General features: G+C 46.9%; 3 long non-coding RNA genes across 3 annotated transcripts; all 3 read left to right on the forward strand.

The window, feature by feature from the left end:
* Positions 1–2391: 2391 nt before the first annotated feature.
* LOC121080585 lies at positions 2392–2663 on the forward strand. Its single transcript, XR_005825427.1, has 2 exons — positions 2392–2513; positions 2626–2663. It is a non-coding gene; the product is annotated as an uncharacterized LOC121080585 (long non-coding RNA).
* Positions 2664–4441: 1778 nt separating this feature from the next.
* LOC121080586 lies at positions 4442–4962 on the forward strand. The gene is made up of 2 exons (XR_005825428.1): positions 4442–4543; positions 4880–4962. It is a non-coding gene; the product is annotated as an uncharacterized LOC121080586 (long non-coding RNA).
* Positions 4963–8325: 3363 nt separating this feature from the next.
* Positions 8326–8942, forward strand: LOC121080358. The gene is made up of 2 exons (XR_005825337.1): positions 8326–8533; positions 8870–8942. It is a non-coding gene; the product is annotated as an uncharacterized LOC121080358 (long non-coding RNA).
* The last annotated feature ends 2597 nt before the right edge of the window (positions 8943–11539 follow it).

The raw sequence follows: 11539 nt of genomic DNA on the forward strand, positions 1-11539 counted from the left end.
GGGAAGGGGAACTGGGAACGGACGGACAGAGGGCTGGACTAAAAGTGTTGTATGGATTTGTGAAAAGGTTGCAGTAATGACGACGACCGCTCAAAAAGGGCAAGGCAAAAAAAGGAAGGGGAACTGGGAACGGACGGACAGAAGGATGAACGGACAATGTATAATGCATTTGTGAAAAGGTTGCAGTAACAACGACGACCGCTCAAATGGGGCGAGGCAAAAAAGGCAAGGTGAACTGGGAAGGGATGGACAGAGGGCTGTACGAAACCTATTGTATGGATTTGTGAAAAGACTGCAGTAACAACGACGACCGCTGAAAAAAGGCGAGGTAAAAAATACAAGGGGAACTGGGAACGGACGGACAGAGGGCTGTACGGAAAATGTTGAATGGATTTGTGAAAAACTTGCAGTAAGGATGACGACCGCTCAAAAGGGGATCGATAAAAAAGGGAAGGTGAACTGAGAACGCATGGACAGAGGGCTGTTAGAAAAATGTTGTATGGATTTGTGAAAAGGTTTCAGTAAGCACGACAACCGCTCAAAAGGGGCGAGGCAAAAAAGGGAAGGGGAACTGGGAAAAGACGGACAGAGGGCTGTACGATAACTACTGTTTGGATTTGTGAAAAGGTTGCAGTAACGACGACGACGGCTCAAAAGGGGCGAGGCAAAAAAAGGGAAGGGCAACTGGGAACGGATGGACAGAGGGCTGTACGAAAACTGTTGTATGGATTTGTGAAAAGGTTGGGGTGACGACGACGACCGCTCAAAAAGGGCGAGTTAAAAAAGAGAAGGAGAACTGGGAACAGACGGACATAGGGCTGTACTAAAAGTGTTGTATGGATTTGTGAAAAGGTTGCAGGAATCACAACGACCGCTCAAAAAGGGCAAGTCAAAAAAGGGAAGGGGCACTGGGAACGGACGGACAGAGGGCTGTACGAAAAATGTTGTATGGTTTTGTGAAAAGGTTGCAGCAACGACGACGACCGCTCAGAAGGGGCAAGGCAAAAAAGGGAAGGGGAACTGGGAACGGATGGACAGAGGGCTGTACGAAAGCTGTTGTTTCTATTTGTAAATAGGTTGCAGTAACGACGACGACCGCTCAAAAGAGGGAAGACAATAAAGGGAAGGGGAACTGGAAACGGATGGGCAGAGGGCTTTACGAAAACTGTTGTATGGATTTGTGAAAAGACTGCAGTAAGGATGACCAGCGCTCAAAAGGGGCTAGGCAAAAAAAGAAGGGGAACTGGGAATGGATTGAAAGAGGGTGGTATGGAAAATGTTGTATGGATTTGTGAAAAGGTTGTAGTAATGACGATGTCCGCTCAGAAGGGGCGAGGCAAAAAAGGGAAAGGGAACTGGGAACGGATCGATAGAGGGCGGTACGAAAAATGTTGAATGGATTTGTGAAAAGCTTGCAGTAACAATGACGACTGCTCAAAAGGGGCGAGGCAAAAAAGGGAAGGGAAACTGCGAACGGACGGATAGAAGGCTGTACTAAAAATATTGTATGGATATGTGAAAAGCTTGCAGTAACAACGACGACCGCTCAAAAGGGGCGAGGCAAAAAAGGGAAGGGGAACTGGGAACGGATGGACAGAGGGCTGTACGAACACTGTTATATGTATTTGTGAAAAGATTGCAGTAAGGATGACGACCGCTCAAAAAGGGCAAGGAAAAAAGGAAGGGGAACTGGGAACGGACGGAGAGAGGGCTGTACGAAAACTGTTATATGTATTTGTAAAAAGGTTGCAGTAACGACGACGACCGCTCAAAAGGGGCAAGGCAAAAAACGGAAGGGGAATTGGGAACGGACGGACAGAGGGCTGTACAAAAACTGTTGTCTGGATTTGTGAAAAGGTTTTAGTAATGACGATGTCCGCTCAGAAGGGGCGAGGCAGAAAAGGGAAGGGGTACTGGGAACGGACGGACAAAGGGCTGTATGAAAAATGTTGTATGGATTTCTGGAAAAGTAGTAGTAATGACGACGACCGCTCAAAAGGGTCGAGGCAAAAATGGGAAGGAGAACTAGGAAAGGATGGACAGAGGGTTGTACGAATAATATTGTATGTATTTGTGAAAAGGTTTTAGTAATGACGATGTCCACTCAGAAGGGGCGAGGCAAAAAAGGGAAGGGGAACTGGGAACGGATGGACAGAGGGCTGTACGAACACTGTTGTATGGATTTGTGAAAAGGTAGTAGTAATGATGATGTCCGCTCAGAAGGGGCGAGTCAATAAAGGGAAGGGGTATTGGGAACGGAAGAACAGAGGGCTGTACGAAAAATGTTGTATGGATTAGTGAAGAGTTTGCAGAAATAACGACGACCGCTCAAAAGGGGCGAGGCAAAAAAAGGGAGGGGAACTGGGGACGGACGGAGAGGGCTGTACGAAAAACGTTGAATGGATTTGTGAAAAGTTTCAAGTAAGGATGATGACCGCTCAAAAGGGGCGAGGCAAAAAAGGGAAGGGGAACTGGGAACGGACGGACAGAGGGCTGTACGAAAACTGTTGCATGTATTTTTAAAAATGTTGAGCTAACGACGACGACCGGTCAAAAGTGGTGAGGCAAAAAAGAGAAGGGGAATTGGGAAAAGGCGGAGAGAGGGCTGTACGAAAACTCTTGTAGGGATTTGTGAAAAGGTTGCAGTAAGGACGACGACCACTCAAAAGGGGCGAGGCAAAAAAGGGAAGGGGAACTGGGAACGGACTGGCAGAGGGCTGGACTAAAAGTGTTGTATGGATTTGTGAAAAGGTTGCAGTAATGACGGCGACCACTCAAAAGGGGTGAGGCAAAAAAGGGAAGGGGAACTGGGAAAGGTCGGACAGAGGGCTTTACGAAAAATGTTGTATGGATTTGTGAAAAGTCTGGAGTGACGACGACGACCGCTCAAAAAGGGCGAGGCAAAAAAGAGAAGGGGAACTGGGAACAGACGGACAGAGGGCTGGACTAAAAGTGTTGTATGGATTTGTGAAAAGGTTGCAGTAATGACGACGACCGCTCAAAAAGGGCAAGTCAAAAAAAGTAAGGGGAACTGGGAACGGACGGAGAGAAGGATGAACGGACAATGTATAATGCATTTGTGAAACAGTTGCAGTAACAACGACGACCGCTCAAATGGGGCGAGGCAAAAAAGGCAAGGTGAACTGGGAAGGGATGGACAGAGGGCTGTACGAAACCTATTGTATGGATTTGTGAAAAGACTGCAGTAACAACGACAACCGCTGAAAAAAGGCGAGGTAAAAAATACAAGGGGAACTGGGAACGGACGGACAGAGGGCTGTACGGAAAATGTTGAATGGATTTGTGAAAAACTTGCAGTAAGGATGACGACCGCTCAAAAGGGGATCGATAAAAAAGGGAAGGGGAACTGAGAACGCATGGACAGAGGGCTGTAAGAAAAATGTTGTATGGATTTGTGAAAAGGTTTCAGTAAGTACGACAACCGCTCAAAAGGGGCGAGGCAAAAAAGGGAAGGGGAACTGGGATAAGACGGACAGAGGGCTGTACGATAACTACTGTTTGGAATTGTGAAAAGGTTGCAGTAACGACGACGACCGTTCAAAAGGGGCGAGGCAAAAAAAGGGAAGGGCAACTGGGAACGGATGGACAGAGGGCTGTACGAAAACTGTTGTATGGATTTGTGAAAAGATTGCAGTAATGACGACGACCGCTCAAAAAGGGCGAGGCAAAAAAGGGAAGGGGCACTGGGAACGGACGGACAGAGGGCTGTACGAAAAATGTTGTATGGATTTGTGAAAAGGTTGCAGTAATGACGACGACCGCTCAAAAAGGGCAAGGCAAAAAAGGGAAGGGGAACTGGGAACGGATGGACAGAGGGCTGTACGAAAGCTGTTGTATCTATTTGTAAATAGGTTGCAGTAACGACGACGACCGCTCAAAAGGGGCAAGGCAATAAAGGGAAGGGGAACTGGGAACGGACGGGCAGAGGGCTTTACGAAAACTGTTGTATGGATTTGTGAAAAGACTGCAGTAAGGATCACCAGCGCTCAAAAGGGGCGAGGCAAAAAAAGGCAAGGGGTACTGGGAACGGAAGAACAGAGGGCTGTACGCAAAATGTTGTATGGATTTGTGAAAAGTTTGCAGAAATAACGACGACCGCTCAAAAGGGGCGAGGCAAAAAAGGGGAGGGGAAATGGGGACGGACGGAGAGGGGTGTACGAAAAATGTTGAATGGATTTGTGAAAAGGTTGCAATAATGACAACGACCACTCAAAAGGGGCGAGGAAAAAAAGGGAAGGGTAACTGGTAAAGGACGGACAGAGGGCTTTACGAAAAATGTTGTATGGATTTGTGAAAAGGTTGGAGTGACGACGACGACCGCTCAAAAAGGGCGAGTTAAAAAAGAGAAGGGGAACTGGGAACAGACGGACAGAAGGATGAACGGAAAATGTATAATGGATTTGTGAAAAGACTGCAGTAACGACGAGGACCGCTGAAAAAAGGCGAGGTAAAAAATACAAGGGGAACTGGGAACGGACGGACAGAGGGCTGTACGAAAAATGTTGTATGGATTTGTGAAAATGTTGTCGTAATGATGATGTCCGCTCAAAAGGGGCGAGGTAAAATAGGGAAGGAGAACTGGGAACGGACGGACATAGGGCTGTACGAAATCTGTTGTATGGACTTGTAAAAAGGTTGCAGAAACGTCGACGACCGCTCAAAATGAGCGAGACAAAACGGGAACAGGAACTGGGAACAGACGGTCAGAGGGCTGTAGGGAAAATGTTGTATGGATTTGTGAAAATATTACAGTAATGACGACGACCGCTCAAAAAGGGGCGAGGCAAAAAAGAGAAGGGGAACTGGGAACGAATGGACAGAGGGCTGTACGAAAAATGTTGTATGTTTTTGTAAAAAGGTTGCAGTAACGACGACGACCGCTCAAAAGGGGCGAGGCAAAAACGGGAAGGGGAACTGGGAACGGATGGACAGAGTGCTGTACGTACACTGTTGTATGGATTTGTGAAAAGATTGCAGTAAGGATGAAGACCGCTCAAAAGGGGCAAGGAAAAATGGAAGGGGAACTGGGAACAGACGGACAGAGGTCTGTACGAAAAGAGTTTTATGGATTTGTGAAAAGGTTTTAGTAATGACGATGTCCACTCAGAAGGGGCGAGGCAGAAAAGGGAAGGGGTACTGGGAACGGACGGACAAAGGGCTGTACGAAAAATGTTGTATGTATTTGTAAAAAGGTCGCAGTAACGACGATGACGGCTCAAAAGGGGCGAGGCAAAAAAGGCAAGGGGAACTGGGAAGGGACGGAGAGAGGGCTGTACGAAACCTATTGTATGGATTTGTGAAAAGACTGCAGTAATGATGAGGACCGCTGAAAAAAGGCGAGGTAAAAAATACAAGGGGAACTGGGAACGGACGGACAGAGGGCTGTACGAAAAATGTTGTATGGATTTGTGAAAATGTTGTCGTAATGATGATGTCCGCTCAAAAGGGGCGAGGTAAAATAGGGAAGGAGAACTGGGAACGGACGGACATAGGGCTGTACGAAATCTGTTGTATCGACTTGTAAAAAGGTTGCAGAAACGTCGACGACCGCTCAAAATGAGTGAGACAAAAGGGGAACAGGAACTGGGAACAGACGGTCAGAGGGCTGTAGGGAAAATGTTGAATGGATTTGTGAAAAGGTTTCAGTAACGATGACGACCGCTCAAAAGGGGCGAGGCAAAAAAGAGAAGGGGAACTGGGAACGAATGGGCAGAGGGCTGTACGAAAAATGTTGAATGGATTTGTGAAATAGTTGCAGTAAGGATGACGACCGCTCAAAAGGGGTGAGGCAAAAAAAGGGAATGGGAACTGGGAACGGACGGATAGAGGGCTGTACGAAAAATGTTGTATGTTTTTGTAAAAAGGTTGCAGTAACGAAGACGACCGCTCCAAAGGGGCGAGGCAAAAAAGGGAAGGGGAACTGGGAACGGATGGACAGAGGGCTGTACGTACACTGTTGTATGGATTTGTGAAAAGGTTGCAGTAACGAAGACGACCGCTCCAAAGGGGCGAGGCAAAAAAGGGAAGGGGAACTGGGAACGGATGGACAGAGGGCTGTACGTACACGGTTGAATGGATTTGTGAAAAGATTGCAGTAAGTATGACGACCGCTCAAAAGGGGCAAGGAGAAAAGTAAGGGGAACTGGGAACAGACGGACAGAGGTCTGTACGAAAAGTGTTTTATGGTTTTGTGGAAAGGTTTTAGTAATGACGATGTCCGCTCAGAAGGGGCGAGGCAGAAAAGGGAAGGGGTACTGGGAACGGACGGACAAAGTCTGTACGAAAAATGTTGTATGGATTTGTGAATAGGTAGTAGTAGTAATGACGACCGCTCAAAAGTGGCGAGGAAAAAAAGGGGATGGGTACTGGGAAGGGACGGACAGAGGGCTGTACGAAAAATGTTGTATGTATTTGTAAAAAGGTCGCAGTAACGACGACGACGGCTCAAAATGGGCGAGGCAAAAAACGGAAGGGGAACTGGGAATGGACGGACAGAGGGCTGTACAAAAACTGTTGTCTGGATTTGTGAAAAGATTGCAGTAATGATAAAACCGCTCAAAAAGGGCGAGGCAAAAAAAGGAAGGGGAACTGGGAACGGACGGACAGAAGGATGAACGGAAATGTATAATGTATAATTTGTGAAAAGGTTGCAGTAACAACGACGACCGCTCAAATGGGGTGAGGCATAAAAGGCAAGGGGAACTGGGAAGGGACGGAGAGAGGGCTGTACGAAACCTATTGTATGGATTTGTGAAAAGACTGCAGTAACGACGAGGACCGCTGAAAAAAGGCGAGGTAAAAAATACAAGGGGAACTGGGAAGGGACAGACAGAGGGCTGTATGGAAAATGTTGAATGGATTTGTGAAAATCTTGGAGTAAGGATGACGACCGCTCAAACGGGGATCGATAAAAAAGGGAAGGGGAACTGAGAACGCATGGTCAGAGGGCTTTACGAAAAATGTTGTATGGATTTGTGAAAAGGTTTCAGTAATGACGATAACCGCTCAAAATGGGCGAGGCAAAAAAGGGAAGGGGAACTGGGAAGGGACGGAGAGAGGGCTGTACGAAACCTATTGTATGGATTTGTGAAAAGACTGCAGTAACATCGTCGACCGCTCAAAAGGGGCGAGGCAAGAAAGGGAAGGGGAACTGGGAACGGATGGACAGAGGGCTGTACGAAAAATGTTGAATGGATTTGTGAAAAGGTTGTCGTAATGACGATGTCCGCTCTAAAAGTGGCGAGGTAAAATAGGGAAGGAGAACTGGGAACGGACGGACATAGGGCTGTACGAAATCTGTTGTATGGACTTCAAAAAAGGTTGCAGAAACGACGACGATCGCTCAAAATGAGCGAGACAAAAGGGGAACAGGAACTGGGAACGGACGGACAGAGGGCTGTCGGGAAAATGTTGAATGGATTTGTGAAAAACTTGCAGTAAGGATGACGACCGCTCAAAAGGGGATCGATAAAAAAGGGAAGGGGAACTGAGAACGCATGGATAGAGGGCTGTAAGAAAAATGTTGTATGGATTTGTGAAAAGGTTGCAGAAACGATTACGACAGCTTAAAAGGGGCGAGGCAAAAAAGGGAAGGGGAACTGCGAACGGACGGACATAGGGCTGTATGAAATATGTTTTATGGATTTGTAATAAGTTGTCAGTAACATCGACGACCGCTCAAAAGGGGCGAGGCAAGAAAGGGAAGGGGAACTGGGAACGGATGGACAGAGGGCTGTACGAAAAATGTTGTATGGATTTGTGAAAATGTTGTCGTAATGACGATGTCCGCTCAAAAGGGGTGAGGTAAAATAGGGAAGGAGAACTGGGAACGGACGGACATAGGGCTGTACGAAATCTGTTGTATGGACTTGTAAAAAGGTTGGAGTAACGACGACGACCGCTCAAAATAAGCGATACAAAAGGGGAACAGGAACTGGGTTCGGATGGACAGAGGGCTGTAGGGAAAATGTTGTATGGATTTGTGAAAATATTACAGTAATGACGACGACCGCTCAAAAGGGGCGAGGCAAAAAAGAGAAGGGGAACTGGGAACGAATGGACAGAGGGCTGTACAAAAAATGTTGTATGTATTTTAAAAGTTTGGAGTAACGACGACGACCGCTCAAAAAGGGCGAGAAAAAAAAGGAAGGGGAACTGCGAACGGACGGACAGAGGGCTGTACGAAAAATGTTGTATGGATTTGTGAAAATCTTGCAGTAATGACGACGACCGATCAAAAGGGGCGAGGCAAAAAAAGGGAAGGGGAACTGGGAACGAATGGACAGAGGGCTGTACGAAAAATGTTGAATGGATTTGTGAAATAGTTGCATTGAGGATGACAACCGCTCAAAAGGGGCGAGGCAAAAAAAGGGAAGGGGAACTGGGAACGGACGGACAGAGGGCTGTACGAAAAATGTTGTATGGATTTGTGAAAATCTTGCAGTAATTACAACGACCGATCAAAAGGGGCAAGGCAAAAAAGGGAAGGGGAACTGGGAACGCACGGACAGAGGTCTTTACGAAAAATGTTGTATGCATTTGTGAAAAGGTTGCAGTAACAACGACGACCGCTCAAATGGTGCGAGGCAAAAAAGGCAAGGGGAACTGGGAAGGGACGACGAGAGGGCTGTACGAAACCTATTGTATGGATTTGTGAAAAGACTGCAGTAACGACGACGACCGCTGAAAAAAGGCGAGGAAAAAAATACAAGGGGAAGTGGGAACAGACGGACAGAGGGCTGTACGGAAAATGTTGAATGGATTTGTGAAAAACTTGCAGTAAGGATGACGACCGCTCAAAAGGGGATCGATAAAAACGGGAAGGGGAACTGAGAACGCATGGATAGAGGGCTGTAAGAAAAATGTTGTATGGATTTGTGAAAAGGTTTCAGTAATGACGATAACCGCTCAAAATGGGCGAGGCAAAAAAGGGAAGGGGAACTGGGAACGGACGGACAGAGGGCTTTACGAAAAATGTTGTATGGATTTGTGAAAAGGTTGCAGTAACGACTACGACAGCTTAAAAGGGGCGAGGCAAAAAAGGGAAGGGGAACTGCAAACGGACAGATATAGGGCTGTATGATATATGTTTTATGGATTTGTAATAAGTTGTCAGTAACATCGACGACCGCTCAAAACGGGCGAGGCAAGAAAGGGAAGGGGAACTGGGAACGGATGGACAGAGGGCTGTACTAAAAATGTTGTATGGATTTGTGAAAAGGTTGTCGTAATGACGATGTCCGCTCTAAAAGTGGCGAGGTAAAATAGGGAAGGAGAACTGGGAACGGACGGACATAGGGCTGTACGAAATCTGTTGTATGGACTTCTAAAAAGGTTGCAGAAACGACGACGATCGCTCAAAATGAGCGAGACAAAAGGGGAACAGGAACTGGGAACGGACGGACAGAGGGCTGTCGGGAAAATGTTGAATGGATTTGTGAAAAGGTTTCAGTAACGATGACGACCGCTCAAAAGGGGCGAGGCAAAAAAGAGAAGGGGAACTGGGAACGAATGGACAGAGGGCTGTACGAAAAATGTTGAATGGATTTGTGAAATAGTTGCAGTAAGGATGACGACCGCTCAAAAGGGGCGAGGCAAAAAAAGGGAAGGGGAACTGGGAACGGACGGACAGAGGGCTGTACGAAAAATGTTGTATGTTTTTGTAAAAAGGTTGCAGTAACGAAGACGACCGCTCCAAAGGGGCCAGGCAAAAAAGGGAAGGGGAACTGGGAACGGACGGACAGAGGGCTGTACGTACACTGTTGTATGGATTTGTGAAAAGATTGCAGTAAGGATGACGACCGCTCAAAAGGGGCAAGGAAAAAAGGAAGGGGAACTGGGAACAGACGGACAGAGGGCTGTACGAAAAATGTTGTATGGATTTGTGAAAATCTTGCAGTAATGACAACGACCGATCAAAAGGGGCGAGGCAAAAAAGGGAAGGGGAACTGGGAACAGATGGACAGAGGGCTGTACGAAACCTATTGTATGGATTTGTGAAAAGACTGCAGTAACGACGACGACCGCTGAAAAAAGGCGAGGTAAAAAGTACAAGAGGAAATGGGAACGGACGGACGGAGGGCTGTACGAAAAATGTTGTATGGATTTGTAAAAAGGTTGGAGTGACGACGACGACCGCTCAAAAAGGGCGAGTTAAAAAAGAGAAGGGGAAATGGGAACGGACGGACAGAGGGCTGTATGAAAACTGTTGTATGTATTTTAAAAGTTCGGTGTAACGACGACGACCGATCAAAAGGGGCGAGGCAAAAAAGGAAGGGGAACAGGGAACGCACGGACAGAGGTCTTTACGAAAAATGTCGTATGGATTTGTAAAAAGGTTGGAGTGACGACGACGACTGCTCAAAAAGGGCGAGTTAAAAAAGAGAAGGGGAACTGGGAACGGACAGACATAGGGCTGTACTAAAAGTGTCGTATGGATTTGTGAAAAGGTTGCAGTAATGACGACGACCACTCAAAAAGGGCGAGGCAAAAAAAGGAAGGGGAACTGGGAACGGACGGACAGAAGGATGAACGGAAAATGTATAATGCATTTGTGAAAAGGTTGCAGTAACAACTACGACCGCTCAAATGGGGCGTGGCAAAAAAGGCAAGGTGAACTGGGAAGGGATGGACAGAGGGCTGTACGAAACCTATTGTATGGATTTGTGAAAAGACTGCAGTAACGACGACGACCGCTGAAAAAAGGCGAGGTAAAAAATACAAGGGGAACTGGGAACGGACGGACAGAGGGCTGTACGGAAAATGTTGTATGGTTTTGTGAAAAGGTAGGAGTGACGAGGACGACTGCTCAAAAAGGGTCAGGAAAAAAAAGGAAGGGGAACTGGGAACGGACGGACAAAGGGATGAACGGAAAATGTATAATGGATTTGTGAAAAGGTTGCAGTAACAATGACGACCGCTTAAAAGGGGATCGATAAAAAAGGGAAGGGGAACTGAGAACGCATGGACAGAGGGCTCTAAGAAAAATGTTGTATGGATTTGTGAAAAGGTTTCAGTAATGACGACAACCGCTCAAAAGGGGCGAGGTAAAATAGGGAAGGGCAACTGGGAACGGATGGACAGAGGGCTGTACGAAAACTGTTGTATGGATTTGTGAAAAGGTTGGAGTGATGACGACGACCGCTCAAAAAGGGTGAGTTAAAAAAGAGGAGAACTGGGAACAGACGGACATAGGGCTGTACTAAAAGTGTTGTATGGATTTGTGAAAAGGTTGCAGTAATGACGACGACTGCTCAAAAAGGGCGAGGCAAAAAAGGGAAGGGGCACTGGGAACGGACGGACATAGGGCTGTACAAAAAATGTTGTATGGATTTGTGAAAAGGTTGCAGAAAGGACTACGACCGATTAAAAGGGGCAAGGCAAAAAAGGGAAGGGGAACTAGAAACGGACGGACAGAGGGCTTTACGAAAACTGTTGTATGGATTTGTGAAAACGTTGCAGAAACGGCGACGACTGCTCAAAAGGGGTGAGGCAATAAAGGGAAGGGGAACTGGGAATG

This window comes from Falco naumanni, chromosome W (assembly GCF_017639655.2).
Source record: "Falco naumanni isolate bFalNau1 chromosome W, bFalNau1.pat, whole genome shotgun sequence".
In the NCBI taxonomy this organism is placed as follows: Eukaryota; Metazoa; Chordata; class Aves; order Falconiformes; family Falconidae; genus Falco; species Falco naumanni.